This window comes from Papio anubis, chromosome 7 (assembly GCF_008728515.1).
Source record: "Papio anubis isolate 15944 chromosome 7, Panubis1.0, whole genome shotgun sequence".
NCBI classification, from domain to species: Eukaryota; Metazoa; Chordata; class Mammalia; order Primates; family Cercopithecidae; genus Papio; species Papio anubis.
In genome coordinates, this window is record NC_044982.1 from 96,287,199 (window position 1) to 96,301,850 (window position 14,652).

The following is a 14,652-nucleotide window of genomic DNA, read 5'->3' on the forward strand; positions in this document are numbered from 1 at the left end:
TAATGAAAAGGGGCCCCAGAATGTCTCAGGATTCTACGTAGAAAGGAAAAAAAAGGGAACCAAGAAAGAAAAGACAGAGAACCCTGTATCAATTACTTTGACTGTGTAACAACCCCTAAACTTGGTGTTTTACAATTACAACAATTATTTTGCTCATAGATCTACAATTTGAGCAAAATATGGCTGAGAGAGTGCAGTCCCTGCTCCACCTGGCATCAACTCTGAGAACTAAAGTACAGAGACTAGAATCATCTGAAAGCTCCCTCACTCATGTCTAGAAGCTGTTGCTGCTATTGACTAGAACCTCAGCTAGGGCTATTTGCCAGAAAACTCACATGTAACTTCTCTATGTGGTCCGGCATCCTCACAGCATGGTGTCTGGGTTCCAAGGGCTAAAGTACAGAGTGAGAGCCAGACAGTAATGCTATCATCTTTTCTATCCTGGTTTTGTAAGCCACATAGAATCATTTCTACTGCATTCTAGTAATTAGAAGCAATTGCCTAAAGCTGACATATTCAAAAAGTGGGAGAATTAGACTTCACTTTTTAAGGAAAAATTTGTAAATATGTTTTTAAACCAACACTGTCTGTCCACTGGCTACAAATTATCCACTTTCCTTCCACACACAAAATACACTAAAACCCTCCCAAGATTCCCCCAAAGTTTGATTCATGCCAGCATCAGGCTCAGGCTCAGGGTCATCATCCCTCCTTACCAGGTGTAGGTGTAGATGAAGCTCCTCAGGAATAGTTTCTCTCAGGTTGAACACCTACGAACTGAAAAGACAATTTTCTACGACAACTCATTCAACATATAATGGTGAATGAGGCAGAAGATAATCACTTTTGCACTATCAGGGAAAACTGAGAGGTACACAGGAGTCACTGGTTCATAGCATTTTGAAATCTAGCCAAGCACATGTCCCCAGTTCTTTTTTTTTTTTTTTGGAGACTTTAATTAGGTCTCAGTCCTGTGAATTTCTTGAAGTGACTGACCTTGGCTTTGTCCCATAGCTCTGTGCTCATGTCATCTTTTTTTTTTTTTTTTTTTTTTTTGAGACGGAATCTCGCTCAGTCGCCCAGGCTGGAGTGCAGTGGCCGGATCTCAGCTCACTGCAAGCTCCGCCTCCCGGGTTCACACCATTCTCCTGCCTCAGCCTCCTGAGTAGCTGGGACTACAGGCGCCCACCACCTCGCCCGGCTAGTTTTTTTATTTTTTAGTAGAGACGGGGTTTCACCGTGTTAGCCAGGATGGTCTCGATCTCCTGACCTCGTGATCCGCCCGTCTCGGCCTCCCAAAGTGCTGGGATTACAGGCTTGAGCCACCGCGCCCAGCCTTTCATCTTTCCTATTAGCTATTGCTGTATGCATTAGTCCATTTTCAAACTACTATAAAGAATACCTGAGGCTGGATAATTTATAAAGAAAAGGTTTATTGACTCTCAGTTCTGCATGACTGGGGAGGCCTCAGGAAGCTTACAATCGTGGCAAAACGTGAAGGAGAAGCAAGGCACACCTTACAGCGGGGGCAGGAGAGAAAGAGTGCAGGGGAAACTGGCACTTTTAAATCATCAGATCTCATGAGAACTCCCTCATCACAAAAGCAGCAGGGGGGAAACCACCCCCATGATCCAATCAGCTCCCACCAGGTTTCTTCCTTGACATGTGGGATTACAATTCAAGATGAGATTTGGGTGGGAACACAGAGCCAAATCATGTCACTATATAATAAATCATTCTAAAACTCAGTGGCTTAAAACAGTAATTATTATCTGCCACTATTCCTCAAGGTCAGAAATTCAGGAGCAGCTTGGTAGGAGGGTTCTGGCTCAGGGTCTTTTATAAGGTTACAGTCAAATCTTGGTCAGGGATGCAATCATCTGAAGGCTTAATTGGGCTGCAGAATTTACTTCCAAGGTGGCTCAGAATACATAAAGGGCATCACACAGATTCAAGGTAACATTCCACATCCACTTGGCAATGACAATTCTTCTTCATCATAGAAAGTGACTTATGTGCTTATCACAGTGCCCTAAATACACAGTGATTCACATGACCAGCAAGTTGGCATCAGTCAATGGTCAGAAGCCTCCATCTTTCTTTATGTGGGCCTTTCCATGGAATGCTTGGATGTTCTGGCTTCCACAGAACAAGTAATCAGAGAGCAGAAGGTAGAAGCCACCAAGACTTTATGACCTAGCCCTGAAGTCACATATCATTTTCTCTGAATTCTGTTTTTAAAGGTGCCTAGATTCAGTGTAGGAGGGAACTACACAAGCATGCAAATACTAGATAGTACCAGAAGCCATTGAGGAAGATAAAGAATTATGGCTCATGAGTAGAGGAACCGAAAAATATAAAATCCAGAAATTGAATAGGTGCCAAACTGTAAATAACAGAAAATGTATCAGGAAACATGACAGACCCATATGAAAGTCAAAAGTATATCCAGAAGCGATAAGGAAAAAACAAATGGTGTATTGACTACATAGACAGAGATCCCTGAATGGTTTTATGAACTCTCCCAGGAAGTGGCTCACTGTGAAAACTTCCTTTGACACTGAATTTGTCATCCCCAGTCTAATCGAGCTTTGATGATCTTACTGGCATCCTATTCCCCGTGACACTGAGAATATTGTTAATAGCTAGCAAGGTCCAGAGTCCCCATTTGCTCTATCTTCTTAGGTGCTTTCGCAGCCACACTCATCATGTTCAACTGTCTTCATCCTTTCACATAGGTAGTGTTACTCCCATTCTGCCATCTCGTCTCCCAGCAGTCTTGTAAATGCCCTGAGAGACCTGGTGGTGGTGTTCTGCATGCTAGTACAGCAACGAGGTTTGCTCCACCCCATCACTAGAACCTAAATGCACACAAGTCGTTTTATCCGATGAAAAACTGTCATTGCCAAGTGGAGGTGGAATGTTATATTGAATCTGTGTGGTATCCATCTTGGGACTTGTTTCTTTGTGTGGATATCCAGCTGTGCAATGCCTCCTCCTAGTAATAACAACTCTCTCACTCTGGGAATAATTCTGCAGTCTTTATAGTGACTCAGAAATCCACTGGAATACTGGTCATTAAGGTTCTTGGGACCAGCACTGTGGTCTCTCTTGCGGTATTAAGGAAACAGAGTTTCACCATTGTATGTGACCATTCTGGACAAGGATAAGCACTTCATGAGACCAAGATATTTTCTGCCACCTAGTGGCTACCCTAAAGCACATTGCCCAGAACCAGCTGGAACCTCAATCCTGAACAGAACAGGCTTGGCTCTCCTGCTTGGCTCTCATGTGGGTAGCCTTGGATGGAGTCCATATTATGGAAAGTATCTCCTGCTCTCAACATTGAACTATCTCAGGAGCAGGCTGGGTGGCTACAGGCCCTTTCTTTCTCAGTCTTCACCATGAGGTTTTCACCTCTTAGCCCTGGGCTCCATGGTGGGTTGGCTCAGTAGAGTTCTTCAAATCCCTATGATGTGCTTTACAATATGTTTAGAGACTTCTCTCACACAGTGACTCCTCAGATGCTGCCAGAAAGCTTTGAAGGCTCCTTTTCAAGACTGGTTTCCCAAATGGGGAAGCTTATAGTTAATGCATCCTAAAGGTCAGAAGGCAGACTGAGAAAGGACAAACCCTTGGTCTCTGGTGGCCGTGCAGTGGAACGGTCCTTTCTAATGAAAAGTTCGTTTATCTTGTCTACACAAGTTCACTAAAGGACAGCAAGTTCTATTAGCAACACTGATATTCAAAACTCCCTCACTGAGCACCTGAGTAATAAAGGTTACTTTTTGGATCAGGAATTCCCTTTATTTCATAGAAAACCAGGCATTCCCTATACCTTAATCTAGGCTATAAATATGTAAATTGGTGTCAGGGAGATGTTTAATTGGAGTGCACATTCAGCTCCACTGCTCCACTCCTCAAGCACACTGCTCTAGGGAATAATATTGGGTCTCAGGGGATAGCATGTGCTCTGTTCTTTCCTGCTTTTAAGTTGCCTTTACAGTTTGTCATCACATGCACCATGGGTCACTAATGCACGTGCCACCATGCAACTTAATGACACTTTGGTTGTCATGTACACCCTCTGGAGAACAATGCCGCAGGACACATAAGCTTTAAGGGCCTTGTGGGTCTCTTAAAGGGTAAAAGGTGGTTCAAGGTTCCTAACCTGGAAGTGGAATGGATTCTGTTAGTACACTCTGAATATGACAAAGGGGATTAGCTGTCCCTGTTCCAGGTGGGGGTTCATTCCAGATACTTTAACTTGCAGATGCCATGTTCTACACAATGTACAAGTTGAAGTAACCCAGAGAAGCCCCAAACACAGAACAGTTACCTGAGGCTATGATTTGAATGATTGTATCTCCTCCAAAATTCAAGTTGAAACTTCATCCCCAATGCAATGGTATTAAGAGATGTGGCCTTTAGGAGGTGATTGAGTCATAAGGGCTCCGCCCTCATGGATGAGATTAGGTGGTCTTATAAAAGGGCTTGATGGGGAAGTTTAGCGTCTTTCAACCCCCCCTCTGTCCTTTTTGTCTTGTGAGGACACAGAATTCCTCCCCTCCAAAGGATGCAGCTACAAGACCACATCATGGAAGCAGAGAAAGGCCCTCACCAGAGGCCAGTCCTGCCAGTACCTTGGGTTGTGGACTTTCCAGCCTTCAGAACTATGGGTAATAAAGTTCTGTTCTTTATAAATTGCCTAATCTAGAATATTGTTACAGCAATACAAATGGACTAAGACACCTGGTCGCATTGTTATTGTCCCTCTGTATCATGCCAATTGGGCATTTAACTAGGTGTATCTGACACCAGGCTGGGAAAAACTTTCTTAATGCATTCAGTTAGTGATAAGTCCAAGATGCAATCCAATTCACTTTAGTAAGCGTGGGGGCTTCCATTAGACCTTCCCTTTTGTTCAGTTCCTTCAAAGATTCTGCTTAACCTTAGCAGGAAAGATATAATATATACGATTGGTTTTAAAACTTTTGACATAAAATTTACCCATGTAAAAAACCTGCACATGTACCCCTGAAATAAAAGCTAGAAAGAAAAAGATAAAGTTTTACAGGCAAAATAAATATATACAACTTCCTTCAGAGGGAAGATTAAGATCAACTTTGAAGGAACAAGAAAAAAATAGTTGATCCTAGGAGCCTTACCTTAGGGTTTCAGGTACTTTCAGTCACTCACCTCACCATGCACACAACCACTTTCCCCAATGTTCCTCTGCTTTTCTGTGCAATCAAAACCCAGCAGGACCAGGCATGGACATTGAGAGAGTTTACTGTAGGGTGCTTTTTTTTTTTTTAAAGAAATGATTTGGAACTAAGAGAGTTTTTTTTTTTTTTTAAAGCCTTTTTAAGCTAATGACTGTTCCAGTTCTTGCACATCAAATGCCATTTATAGGGTCAGTGAGTGGAATAAAAAGGAAAATGACAGCCTTTGAGGAGAGGCATAGCTGGCATTTAACTACCAAAAAGCACAAAAATGGAGGTATTTTTTAAAGAACTACAAAGTATAGACTGCAATGAGAGGGAAGAGAGAAAATGTGTCGTGACTTGGAAGAAAAGGATGAGGGGGTTGGGAGGAGGTGTGAAAACCTGAAAAATAAGAAGGAGCTTACAGGGAAAAGAGAAAGGAGGATTTCTTCACTGCTTTGAAAACTTTAATGGACTTCAAGTTTCAAAATGGAGATATGAGCTCACGTGTTTATCTCACCTCCCTCCTAGAAACCCATTAGGATGACCAAGAAGATGCAAAATAAAAAGAATGTCTACAGCAGCATTGAAAAATAAGAAGGGGAAATCAGAACAAGAAACCTTAAGGGACTACTGGATAATAAGAAGCATGTATCAGTCAGGGCTCTTCAGAGAAACAGAAGCAGCTGAAAGGAGATGTATGTTTTATGATTATAAGGAGTTTGCTCACAAAATTATGGAGACTAATAAGTCCCAAGGTCTTCAGGGTGAGTCAGTAATCTAAAGATCCAAGAGAGCCAATGGTGCAGTTGCAGTCCCAAGGCCAGTAGGCACAAGAGCCAGGAAAAGCTGATGCTTCCATTCGAGTCAGAAGGCAGGAACAAACCAATGATCAAGTCTGAAAACAGAAAGGAGAAATTCTCTCCTACTCGGAGGAAAGTCAGTCTTTTAATTGTATTTAGACCTTCAACTGACTAGATGTAGTACACTCACATTAGGGGAGGGCAATTTACTTCACTCAGTCTACTGATTTAAATGTTAATCTCATCCATCTTCCCCCCACAAAAGAAAAACCCTTACAGACATGCTCTACAATGTTTGGCCAAATATCTGGGCACTCCATAGCCCAGTCAAGTTGACATGTAAAATTAATCATCACAAAGCAGACAATATTTTTAAGAGGAAAATACTGATCAATGGTGTCTAGCACATAATTTTATAACTAGAGTTGGGTTGGAGGATAGGGGTCTGTTTACAAGGAAGCATCTCCACCAGAGACCCTGAAACAAAAAACAAAGAAACCTACAGTTTTGATGCTGAGGACAGTAGCAGACTAGGCCATGGGCAGTTGGTAGGACCTAGAGAAAGGGCTTCATGGGGTATCATAGATCAGCAGCTCTGGCCACACGCCTATTCCCCAAGTTTTCTTGATGTAGATAATTTAAAAAGAAAATATGGGAGTACCAACTAAGTGGGTATTGTCCCACCACATCCTGTGTTTATCTTACTATCCAGTAAAGCTCTTTTCAGACACTGAAATATGCTTAATTCCTGCCAGCAGGGGCTGGATGAAGGGGTCACACTGGAATATAGTTGGGAGAACTTTGGGAATCTCACTGGAGCCCTGGCACATAAAGCACTGCTCACCCCAGCTTCCACTCTCTCCACCACATTGCCTCTGTTCAGGGTTCCAAACAAGGGAAAAATAAGGATGGCCAAATGAAAACCTGGCTTGGTGCCCAAGCTGACATGATGGGGTGGGATGAGCGTGTGGATCCCCTTCATCTCTGTCTTTTCTTTCCTTCTTGGAAAGATTTTAATCATAAAAATGTACCCCCCAAGATATGCAATGGGTGGACCAGCAATATTAGAAGAAATCTTGCTTGTCTCTATTACAATGACTCTGAAAGAGCCAGGATTCCTCAGAAGATTTTGAGGGTCTGTAAGCTCTCACAGGAAGAAGCTAAAATACGGGGACATGGGGAGTAGGGAATTATGACCCCTAGGCTCACCGACCATTTCTTCAGGATTCTTTGACAATTCCCTTTGAAGATACAGCTCTGGCCAGATGTGGGCACTCCCATGTTCCTGGGGATGTGGTCAAAGGAGCCAGAGATTCAGAGACAGGAAGCAAGAGGCAAAGCTCAACCTTGTAAAAAACTTCTGAGCCTTCTTGGGGCCAACACCCACCAGGGCACAAAGTGATATGGGGAAGAAAGTGCTGAGCGCAGCTGCAAACATGCCTCACTCTTTCATCTCTCCCATCTCTCGGTAAAGCAAGAAGGAAGCAAAACAAAAACTAGGGAAAATGACTTTTCCCTGTTTCTCTTTGCCAGAGACTAAGTAGTTTGAATAGGAGCCCCTGGAATTTTGGGGAAAAGCCATCACAAGTTGTGATACTAATTTTTTTTTTAAAAACTACCTCTTAAAGAACGAGCAAAGAAAACAAAATAACCAGATCTCAGTAGACTGAGTAATCCAGATAGATCTTTTGAGGAATCAGACAAACATTACTCATGAAAAGTCTTCTCCAGGAACCAGAAGACAAATTTTAACAAATCTTAGATCACTCTCACAAAATTGTTCAAGAAGACATTATATCTGTGGAGAGGGGGAACTCTAAAATCAAAACATTGGGCTAAACTGGACAAAATTGCTGATGTTTGATCATTTTGACCAACAAAACTAGCAGTTTTGTTTGGGCCAAATAGATTGCCTGTCAATGAAAAACTAAAGAGTCGAGGGGCTTGGGTATGGATAGAAATAGATCTAATGGATATAATAAGAAGAATTAAGTAGATACGCCAAAAAAATCAAATGACTTAGTGGTTCAGTTTGAGAAGTTATGGCAGGATTTAGAGGTAAAGGATAAAGAGATTAAGATGATTAGTAAACCTATTTTTAAAATTCCCTTGCCACTTAATACCCACTAGGACAGCTACAATCAAAATGACAGATTAAAACGCAGTTGGTAAGGATGTAGAAAATCTGCAGCCCACATACACTGCTGATGAGAATGTAAAATGATACAACTAGTTTGGAAGATAGTCTGACAGTTCCTTGTAAGGTTAAATAAAGTTATGACCTAGTAATTCCATTCCAAGGGATATTTAAAAAAAAGAAAAACATGTCCACACAAAAATATTATACATGAATGTTTATAGCAGCATTTTAAAAAGTGGAAATGATCCAGATGTCCCTCAACTGAAGAGTGAATGTGTTATATTCATACAATGGAATATTATTCGGCCATAAGAAGGAAGTACTAATATATACCATGATATGGATAAATCTTGAAAATATTATTCTAAGCAAAAGAAGACAGTCACAAAAAATCACATGTTGTATGATTCTATGCATGAAATATCTAGAATATATAGATCTATAGAGAAGAAATACAATAGCCTCCCTTCATCCAGTTTTCCTGAGGTTTCAGCTACCCATAGACAAACATGGCCCAAAAATATTAAATGGAAAATCCCAGAAATACATAATGCTAAGTTTTAAATCCTGTGCTGTTATGAGTAACGTGATAAAATCTCTCAGTCTGGCTCCATCCTGCCTGGGACACAAATCTTCCCTTTGTCCAGCATATCTACACTGTCTACACTACCCACCCACTAGTCATTTAGTAGTCATCTCAGTTATCAAATCAACTATCACGGTATCACAGTACCATGTTCAACTAACCCTTATTTTACTTAATAATGGCTCCAAAAATGCAAGAGCAGTGATGCTGACATATTGCTATAATTGTTCTACTTCATTATTAATTATTATTGTTACTCTTGTACTGTGTCTAATTTATGAATTAAACTTTATCATAGGTGTGGATAGAGAGGGAAATGTATATAAGAGTTGGTACTATACACTATTTCAGGCACCCACTAGGGCTCTTAGAATATATCCCCTGCAGATATAGGGTTGGGGGGCACTACTGTGGTATATTAGTGGTTGTCTGTGGCTGGAGGGAGGAGGGTGTGGAACACAGAGTGATTGCTCATGGGCATGGGGCTTTGTGAGGGGGACTGAAATTATACTAAAATTGACCATGATGATGGTTGCACTACTCTGATGATTGTTACACTACTCTGAAGGAGTGGGAGAGGGAAAGGAAAGTACTGTTCTGTGGAAAGGGACAGAAGGAGGGGGAGAAAAAGGGAACAGAAATGTGGCGGTCAGCTGTTGGGATGGCAGCATTGCGGACAGCTCCTAGGCAACCTGCCACCCACACTGCATCATGGCTTTAAGCATCTGCATGGGCTCACACTCTGGGCATTATCCCTAGCTGCAGGTGGCACCCTGAAACCAGCCTACAAGGTGGCACAGCTGAGATCTGGCTGTGGTGACAGTGGCCACAGGAGCTAACTCCCTGACCTGCTCTGCTGAGACTGCCCAGGCCATGAAACCAGAGTTTTCATGCTCCAGGAAGGAGCCATGTCAAGGTGGCACTGATGGAGGAGCCAGCAACAGAAGCAATACAGGAACTTAACAGGAAAACTAAAATCTACAGACCCTTTGAAAGAAGTGACAGGCTTCAGCCTACACTGTGAGACAGGTGAAAAACAAAACAAAACACCACTCATCTCCAGGTAGATGAACACTGCACCCAGGAAGAAGACTTACTTGTGTGTGACCTCAGCTATCATCATTACCTGTACCACCCTGGCTAGTCAGGAGGCTTTGAGTCTGCCATGTGACCAGTTCATTACTACTACAACCAGCATTTGAGAGAGCCAACACACTGAGGCTATCTTTAACCAAGGAATCTCAGAGTTTATGTCTCCCCGCTTCCACCCCCATCAGAGCTGTAGCTGTGCTGGTACCCACTGCTGGGAGACTTGAGGATAGGTCACATATCTGGATCCCTTGCAGACATCCCCCAGCACCATCCTGGAGTATGGCAGCCCCACTGGGCAGCTAGACCCAGAGGAGCAGTAGCATTTACAGCAGTCTGACTCTCAAGGACTTCTACTCCTAGGGGAAGGGGAAGTACACCACATCAAGGGAAATGCCTTATGGGACCAAAGAACTCAGACAGCAGGTCTTGAGTTCCAGATCTTTCTGCTAGTGGGAAGTTTCTTTTAGCTGAGGCACAGTTGCAGTACTGGGCACAACAGGGCAAGTCTGCATCTCTACCCCAACAGTCAGGCAGTCCTGGTTCTCATGAAGGGTCTTGGAGAAGGGGATTTCTTTGCCTCCTCATCCACCACTGCAGACACAGCTGGGTTTTTCCCACAGGAGCTTAGCAGGGGTATACCTATAGACAGCCTCTCTGGAACACTTCAGGGTAACTGCATCCCCACAGAAAGATGCCTTTCAGGTGCAGGCTTGCATGAGAGGTAGAGTCACTGTTCCTCTCTACTTGGAATGTGAACATTCCTGCAGATTAAAAGAGGTGCCTATGTGATCTGAAGAGCCAGAATACTGGGTCAGGAGTTGTCTGGGAGGTGGATAGCTTTCTTGCTGTCCTGGAAGGAGAGCTGAGGTGGCTCCAGTCCTTTCCCCTGATAAGACCTTAATGCATTTTACTAAGAGCTCCTCCAGCCACCTCTGTCAAAGGCCCACCAATGGGTACTGCATTTACACAGCTGCTTTAGCCAGAGCCACTTTTATACCCATGAATGCCTCCCTTATTGGCCTGAAGCCTGAACTATTCCACCCAGTAAATGAAGTACTGAGGAAAAAAAAAAAATTTAAAGTATACACCATGGGGGAATGAAATAAGCTTTAAGAGATGTCTGCCATTCCAACACCATAGGAGACAGTGAACTTGATTATACACTGAGCACATTGCTACTACAACCAGCATCTGAGAAAGCCATCATCCAAAGACTCTCTACAACCAAGGAATTCATACAGAGTCTTTGCCCCTGAAAGCACCAAGAGCCAAATTAGGCTACAATAAACTATAAACATTAGAGTAACATCCTTAAGGGAGAAAAAAAGGCATTAAAACAAGCCACACAGTCAAATAAAAAATAAATTCAAGAATAATTAGAAGGAATAAATAGGAAGAAAGCAGAAAAAATAATTCTGGTAACATGACAAAACAGGGTTCTATAACACCCCCAAATATCACACTAACCCTCCAGCAATGGATCCAAACCCAAGATGAAATGTTTGGAATACCAAATTAAGAATTTAAAAAGTTTATTATTAAGCTACTCAAGGAGATACAAGAGTAAGATGAAAACCAATATAAAGAAATTTATAAAACAATTCAGGATATGAATGAAAAATTATCTAAAAAGATATCTTAAAGAAAAACCAATCAGAACTTCGGGAAATGAAAAACACACTTTAGGGGAATTACAAAATGCAGTGTACAGCTTCAACAATAGACTAGAACAAGTAGAAGAAAGAATTTCAGAGCTCAAAGAGCAGGCTTTAGAATTAACCCAATCAGACAAAAAAAATAAACAAAAAAGAATAAAAAGAAATGAACAAATTACCCAGGAAATATGGGGTTATGTAAAATGGCCAAAGCTAGGAATAATTGTTGTTCCTGAGGAAGAAGAAAAAGCAAAAAGTTTGGAAAACTTATCTGAGGGAATAATTAAAGACAAATTCTGGGACCTTGCTAGAGATTTAGATATCTAAATACAAGAAGCTCAAATAACTCCTGACAGATTCATTGCAAAAAGGTAATCACCAAGGCATACAGTCATTGCCTATCTAAACTCAAAATGAAGGAAAGAATTCTAAGAGCTGTGAGACAAAAGCATCAGGTAACCTATAAAGGAAAACGTATCAGACTAACAGCAGACTTCTCAGCAGAAACCTTACAAGCCAGAAGGGATTGGGGTCTTATCTTTAGCCTCCTTAAACAGAATTAATTGCCCCTCATCCACCACTGCAGACACAGCTGGGGTTTTTCCCACAGGAGCTTAGCAGGCTGTCACCACAGCCAGATCTCAGCTGTGCCACCTTGTAGGCTGGTTTCAGGGTACCACCTGCAGCTAGAGATAATGCCCGGAGTGTGAGCCCATGCGGATGCTTAAAGCCATGATGCAGTGTGGGTGTGTGGGTGGCAGGTTGCCTAGGAGCTGTCCGCAGTGCTGCTGTCCCAACAGCTGACCGCCACATTTCTGTTCCCTTTTTCTCCCCCTCCTTCTGTCCCTTTCCACAGAACAGTACTTTCCTTTCCCTCTCCCACTCCTTCAGAGTAGTGTAACAATCATCAGAGTAGTGCAACAATCATCATGGTCAATTTTAGTATAATTTCAGTCCCCCTCACAAAACCCCATGCCCATGAGCAATCACTCTGTGTTCCACACCCTCCTCCTTCCAGCTACAGACAACCACTAATATACTACAGTAGTGCCCCCCCCCACCCCGTATCTGCAGGGGATATATTCTAAGAGCCCTAGTGGGTGCCTGAAACAGTGTATAGTACCAACCCTTGGAATTTTGTTTCCAGCAAAACAAAGTTTCACAAATGAAGGAGAAATAAAGTCAGACAAACAAATGCTGAGAGAATGTTACCACCAGAGAAGCCCTACAAGAAATACTAAAAAAAAAAAAAAAAAAAAAAAAAAAAAGTTATAAATCTTGAAACAAAAAAGTTCAATGTGCATCAAAATAGAACTTCTTGAAAGCATAAAACTCCCAGGGCCTATATCAATAACAAAATGAAAAAAAGTATGTAGGCAAGAATTAACATGATGAATGAAACAGTACCTCACATCTCAATATCAGTGTTGAATATAAATGGCCTAAGTGTTCCACTTAAAAGGTACAGATTGACAGAACAGATTTAAAAGCAAATTACAAACCAAATATCTTCTGTCTTCAAGAGACTCATCTAACACAAAAAGATTCATAAACATTCAAGGGGTGGAAAAATACATTCCAGGCAAATTGAAACCAAAAGTGAGTAGGAATAGCTATTCTTATATCAGATAAAAGAGACTTTAAAGCAACAGCAGTATTGTATAAGATTCCTATAATTCTGATATGTCTTAGTATATGTCATCAGTAATAATTATAATTATTATGTTAAATTGTTATGTATCACAGAGATGACAAAATTTCCTTGTTGATTGCATCTTTATGGCTTTCCTGAGACTTTAGTCATCCACAGATAATTTTTGTTTTGTTTTGATCCTTTTCAAAATGTCAAAATGCTGTTTGTAATCAGATATAGGACTCTGACAGATACTCTTGAACGCAGATCTCTGATAACATTAGAAATTGTGCCATTGGAATAGAGGGGAAAAACTTCTAGTACTCTTGTGGAGAACTGATGTGTTAAACATTGCTAATCCTTTTGTTTTTCACAGTGAAAAAATTTCTTTTGAGCTATTTACAACTTTGAGCAATTGAGTAAAATGTATATTCCTAGGAGCAAAATTCAGAGCATATTGCTTTCTCTATACCTGATTTCTCCAGAATTTAAAAACTATTTGTAAGTATTCACAACTTATGGCAGTGCCGTTATTTGCATAAGTACAATAAGAATCTGTTTTATTTTGTAACAGGACACAATTGGAGAAACTAGTTATTTTACCAAGGCTTTGACTGAAATGACAGGCTTTAAATAATCAATGTTGACTTATAGAGCCAGTAAAAGTCCCTTAGGAAAGCTGGCCTCTTACCTTATCTATACAGTCACTGTCCAGGGTTCCTGACCTGTGGTAAGTAAAGAATCCTTTCTGACAGGCCCAGGAGCCCAAAGTCATCTTGAGACCTCCGGGTGAGGAATTCATCAAATTAATACAGGTATTTGCAGCCAGGTGTGGGTTGGGGTCAAGGCTTTCAATTCAGGTTTCCTTATAGAATAAATTATCAGCAAAGGCAATTTTTAAAAGGAGACTATATGGCAAATAATTATTCATGCTGACTTTTTGCAAATTTTTTCTTGCAAGTTAGACCAAATCCTAAATTCTTTATTGGCTACAAATCCCCACACTAATGATTTCAAATCTTTAATTTTAAGACTGGGAATTGCACTTCTTATCCTAGAACTCATTATTTACTTTATGGTGCACTCACAACTTAAATGTTGTACTAAAACTATAGATGAGAACACTAACACCTTTGTCATGAAAGCCTTGGAACCCTAGCCTGACCTGCAGGAGTATTCTCAGACAGCTCAGACAGCTGCAAAATGGTCCACTCCTCTCACCTTGGGGTGAACACCTACCCCCACTATGCCCACTTGTCATCAGGAAGAAGTCAGAGTGGTTGTCATGCTTTTTCCATCTTCATTAGCTCACACTTGAAGATTTGGGTGTTATAAAACCCAAAGGGAGTGACTGAAACTGCCATTGCAAAATTATAACTGAGACAGTAAAAGAGATCTAACCTAACCAAATCCATCTTGCTCCTGAACTCCAAGCTGTCTTTGTTCATTCCTGGGCATAGGCCAAACTAACTTTGAGAGGAACTTAGTTTATAGTGTGAAACAAAGACAGCCCTTTCCCAAAACAAACCCTCTTTT